Genomic DNA, 6,000 nt, shown 5'->3' on the forward strand with positions numbered 1-6,000 from the left:
AACCCGCGTTCATTGCTCGGCTGTACGAAGCCGGGCTGTAGACGTGAATTGGCGCACCGAGAGGATCTAATAAGTAGACGGGTGATGAGGTTAGTGTTTTGGCCCCGAAATTAGAAAAAAAGCAAAATTTGATGATGGTAGAGTGATTGGCAAATTTTTGATTTATTGAATTTGGACGAACAAAATTTATAGTGAGAGACCCCCGATGTGGTGGGATGGCAAATCCACCATCCCTCACAGGTGGGGGGGCAAATGCGCACTAGGTTTATGGGGTTTATGGCAGTGAAAACTAGCCCGGGTGGGTTAGGATATTGTGTGTAGGGCCCTAGAAGATGACATTAGGTAACGTTAAGATTAGTTAGTGACTGATACCTGTAGTGGGGACGCAGGTAGTTTAGTGTGGATGATAATGACGTGGGAGCGCAATAGTTTAAAGGGACGACTGGGAAGCGCAAGTTTCAGAGGGGAGTAGTTAGCTGAGATGATGCCGTGTGTGTGAGGATTGAACAGGTGTGATTGCACAGGTGTGCAACTGAACAGGTGAATGGAGCAGTGTATGAGGGAGTAGTGGTGATTGTGTATTGTGCTGACCAAATGGTCTAGGAAGAGGAGGAGGGTGCAGGTGGCACCAGGTATGATTGCACAGGTGTGCAACGACAGGTGAATGGAGGACAGGTGTATGGAATAAATGGTATGGAGTATTGGAATGGATGGTCATGGAGTGAGTATGGTGGAAATTGTGGAGTGGAGTGGATGGTGCGAAGGTGTGAATGGGGGAAGAGTGGACCCCCATCACGAATACCCGGGGCGGGTAGTGTAAGTGTTAGGTAGAGGGTATAGGTAAATTGTGGTTGGATATTGGCATCTGTGGTGCGAGTGGAAGAATGATGTTTGGATGGGTGCATTAGTGTTGTGGAAATGGCTGGGCATGTAGCCTGTTAGTGTGTGTAGTTGGTTTGGGCACTCCACCACTGTGAGGATGTCGGCCAGGTGAGACCGCAGGTGGGCTCTGGGAGCCGGTAGTTGTGGATGGGGCCCGAGGATCCGGAGGACGGACCCGGGTAGCCCAGTGCCAGAGGGCACCAAGGGGTGACAGAGCCAGGAGGGGCCTTCCCAGTTAGATAGGTTAGGGTGAGGAGCAGGTAAGCTCGGGAGGCAACTGCAGTGGTGGAGGTGTGCAGGTGGGTAGACCTACTGGGAGAGCTACACGTCACAGCCCAGAAATTGTGCAAGGGCACCGGGAGATGAATCGGGGGAGTGAGACCCCAAATTGAGAAGCACCACAGTTTGGTCAATGGGAATTGGTTTTTAGAACCCATAGTGTAAATTGGCCAATGGATTGGCAGGGAGAGACCCCGGGTAGTGTAAAGTGTGTTAAAATCATTTAGAGGATAGTTAGGATGAAGGATCTCCTCGCACCATCTGCATCCACTCACCTGAGGTGACAGGTACTCCACACCATGCCATGTTTTGATTATTTTTTATGATGCAAATGTTTGGATTGTGAGACGCATCATGACGTGGGTGTGACATTGTGCTTGATGTTCCATCTCTTCCTCCTTATGAGGATTGATGATGAATTGATGATGGCAAATTTTGGTTAGAGGGATTGTGGTGACGAATTTGGTATAGAGGAAATATGGGGAGACGTGACAGTAGCGACGGATTGGTAATGTGTAGATTTTTGTACATATGGGGTAAGGGCAAGGGTAGTGTAGGTGACAGGGGGGTGACGTACGGTAGGGACGAGCTTTCTCACTTCGCCCTCCGTTCGCATTTCACCTTGCATTGCCTTATTGATGTGTACCCTTGTGACCTTACCCCTCGCTCAATTGTCCCTCTTTTGTCTCCCACATGACCTGTGCGCCATTGGGCGCCGAGGGGAGCGTGCGTGGGTCGGCCATTGTGCGCCCGAAATTCCCAGAACCAGCTGTCTGCATCGATGCACCACATTATGGACCACATGCCTGTGGCCGATCACCACTGATGGACCCCATGGGTTGGGGCATGGCCCCTCGGCTGGAACCGGCCATGAGGGCCCGAAATCTTGCTGGCGGACCTTGGCCACAGGGCACCGATGCCACACAGGTGAAGCACACATAGTCGGCCCTGTGGGCCATAAATAAAAGAAAATAAAAAGGACACCTTGGGCACACTTTATTGCAAATAGGCCGCCAGTAAGAAAATGAAAGAATGACAACATCTGGAAGAACAAATAATAATACCCAGCAGAGGGAGCCGAAGAGCAAGAGATCACCTGCAGGGTTAGGGGTTGTTGATTTTATTTTTATTGAACATGCATTGAACACTGATGAACTATGGTGACTGCACCGATTGGTGCTTTGGTGTGTATTGGTGCGTTTTTGGGTGCTTTAATGGTGCGTCGATGCAGAGCAGACTGTCTCCCCCCAGAAAGAACCATCACAGGTCCTGGGTTAGTTTTGTAAATAAAAATAGCGTCATTGTAAATAATGCTTCCCACTGTCAGTGTGTAGTTTGAAGACCATTCCGCAATTCGGTTAACTGTGGGCGTAAGTCTGTTAGGCAGGGTGCAATGGAGCAGCGGGACACATTTATTTATGTTTTAAAACTGTCGCACTCAGGGTCAGGTTAAAAGTAGAGGGAACTACACCTACGTGTCACACTAAATAAAAGTTGTAGGCCCGGGACGTGCCTAAGAGGAGGAGGGTGCAGTGTTGCGGATATGAGAACTGTATATTTTTTTTGATTGTGTGAATTGTTATTATTGTTTATTCTGCGCCCCCTGCCTCCGGAGCTGTGTAAAGGTGAAAGGGCATCCCATAATTAGTCCACAAGCATACACGTCAGCCAAATAATAGAATACCCCTGTTTGATAGTTATCTCTTAGTCTGTGTTTTAGGGTAAGGCTGTGTCTCCCATTAATTGAAGTACTCCATTGCACCAGTGAAAGAGAATAGATCCCCTTTCATTCCCATCCCCAATATCTCCATTTCCTTTCGTCATTGCCAAGCCTCGATTGCCAATATTACATCCCCTCCAAAACCACCATTGAACATGTGCTCGAGTCGGGGAAGAAAGGCGTGCCCGCCCGTCGTCATCAAGGGCGGAGCCAGAGGGTCGCGCGACCAACCAGGGCCGAGGTGAGGACCCCGATGGGCGTGTCAGGATGGCCGGCGGCTTAATCGCTGGAGGCGCTATAAAAGGCGCGCACGCAAGAAGCAAGTGAGTTGGTCGTGAGTGGGTCGTCAGTGGTGGTCAGTGGTTGAGTTGGTCGGGAGTTGGTCGTCAGTGGTCGTCAGTGGTTGAGTTGGTCGTGAGTGGGTCGTCAGTGGTGGTCAGTGGTTGAGTTGGTCGTGAGTGGGTCGTCAGTGGTGGTCAGTGGTTGCGTTGAGTGGTCAGTGGTTGTGTTGGTTGCGTTGAGTTGTCGGTGGTGAGGAGACACCAGGGCCAAGAGAGAGAAGGTTCAAGGTCAATTACCAGCAGTTGCGCCAGAGACGGCAGACGCGCCCTGAGGTGAGCCAGAGAAGCAGCTTTGGCTCCACAAGCAGCGTTGACTCCACCAGGCAGCTTCAACCCGTTACCCCACGGGTTCCCGATAGCGGTGGCATTGGTGGCCGTCGAGGTCCAGCCGACGTCCCGTGCGGGATCAAGCCCGAACCATCTGCCCCAGCTGAACCTTCCCATTCCTCCTTCCAGCATTCATTCCTGCCATTCCATCCTTCTTGTGTACGTGAGTTTGTTTTGTTTGTTCTGTCCCTGGGTTAATTAAGTCTGTATAAGCTAGTATTTGCACTGTGTCACCTGCGTCTTATGTGTTGTAAATAAACGTGACTGCTTTCTTTTTGCTTGTGTGTACAATAAATCCAATTACTCTTCTGTCCGTCTTCTCGTTTTATTCCTTTTCCTCTTTTCCTTCTCTTTCGGTCGCTTTAGAGGTTTCCCGATTGAATATCTGTGGTGCGATCTGGTCAACGTCGGGTGGAATCGGGCCAATTGGGGATCCTGTAACGGTCGCGGTTGGACCATCCGCTCGGCCCATCATAACATCTTAATCCGCGATCCGTAACAATATATAATTTTGTATTCAAGTTTTAATCGATATATAATTTTGTATTAAATTTTTCATCTTTGTATAATTTTGTATTCAAGTTTTAATCTATATATAATTTTGTGTTAAAGTTTTAATCGATATATAATTTCGTATTAAAGTTTTAATCTATATGTAATTTTGTATTAAAGTTTTAATCTAGATATAATTTTGTATTAAAGTTTTCATCTATATAGAATTTTGTATTAAAGTTTTAATCGATATTTAATTTTGTTTTGAAGTTTTAATCAATATATAATTTTGTCATAAACTTTTAAACTATATATAATTTTGTATTAAAATTTTAATCGATATATAATTTTGTCGTAAAGTTTTAAACGATATGTAATTTTGTATTTAAATTTTAAATGATATATCATTTTGCATTGATGTTTTAAACTTTATATAATTTTGTAATAAAGGTTTAATGTATATATAATTTTGTATTGAAGTTGTAATGTATAAATTAATTTGTATTGAAATTTTAATCTATATATAATTTTGTGTTAACGTTTTAATCTATATATAATTTTTTATTAATGTTTTAATCCATATATAATTTTGTAATAAAGTTTTAATCTATGTATAATTTTGTGTTAAAGTTTTAATCTACATATAATTTTTGTATTAAAGTTTTCATCTATATGTAATTTTGTATTAAAGTTTTAATCTATATAAAATTTCGTAATAAAGTTTTAATCTATATATAATTTTGTGTTAAAGTTTTAATCTATGTATAATTTTGTGTTAAAGTTTTAATCTACATATAATTTTTGTATTAAAGATTTCATCTATATGTAATATTGTATTAAAGTTTTCATCTCCATAAAATTTCGTATTAAAGTTTTAATCGATATATAATTTTGCAATAAAGTTCTAATCTAAATATAATTTTGTATTAAAGTTTTCATCTGTATATCATTTTGTATTAAAGTTTTCTTCTATATATAATTTTGTATAAAAGTTTTAATCTATATATAGTGTTGCGGTTTTGAGAGTGTACATATAACATCATTAAAGGTTAAAGGTTTGCCCCCTAGTTAGTCCACAAGCAACACGTAGGCCCATTTAGGATATTAGTTATGTCATAGTCTGTGTGAGTATAAGGCCATTTCCCTAGTAACATCTGCGTTGTGTAAAAGAAATAAGATAGGCCCCCTTTCATTTTGCCTCCACCCTCCAAATCTACCTCGTTGGGCAGAATCCATCCCCATTTTGGCTATTGCACCTCGCATTAGGATGCTCCCTAGTCAAATGACACGAGGTAGGCCTGAGAGAGGGAGGAGCGCGGGGTCGGGGTGTGGCGGCGTCGAGGGTGAAGCGGTGGAGACAGCAGCGGTAAGGGTCACCAGCCAATCAGGGCTCGGGTGACATGGCGTGACAGGGCGTGGTAAGGGCGTGCCTATAAAAGTCCACGCACAAAGCCCTTGAAGAAGACTGAAGCGTAGGACTGCCCTTATCAGGACTTCTGGTGGGAGAGGCGCTTTTTTTTTTTTTTTTTTTTTTTTGTATACAAGATCGAGGCTCGTGAAAGTGCGAACATTAATCACACAGAAAGACAAACAGACACACAAAACAAATAACATCGGGAGCGGTAGACAAGATGGGGAGAGAGGGGGAAGGACACAAACACAACATTTGAGAGCAGGGACCGAGAGACATGGAGACATCGAGAGAACTGTGGGAGGGAGAGGGCTTTGGGGGGGAGGCATGGGAAGGGGGGGGGGGGTGGGAGAGGTATAAAACATATGGACACTGCCAAGACTTCCAGGAAAGAAGTTGGAATTTCAAACAAGGTGGATCTGGGGTGAATTAGCGGGGGTAGAAAAGATCAAGGTTTTGGATGGGGGAAGATAAGAGATGGTGGTGAACAGCTGTTTTGAAGACCTGGAGGGAGGAGTGTGATTGAAGTGAGTGTGGGAGTTTGTTCC

This window comes from Myxine glutinosa, chromosome 5 (genome assembly GCF_964187855.1).
Source record: "Myxine glutinosa chromosome 5, kmMyxGlut1.1, whole genome shotgun sequence".
Lineage (NCBI taxonomy): Eukaryota > Metazoa > Chordata > Myxini > Myxiniformes > Myxinidae > Myxine > Myxine glutinosa.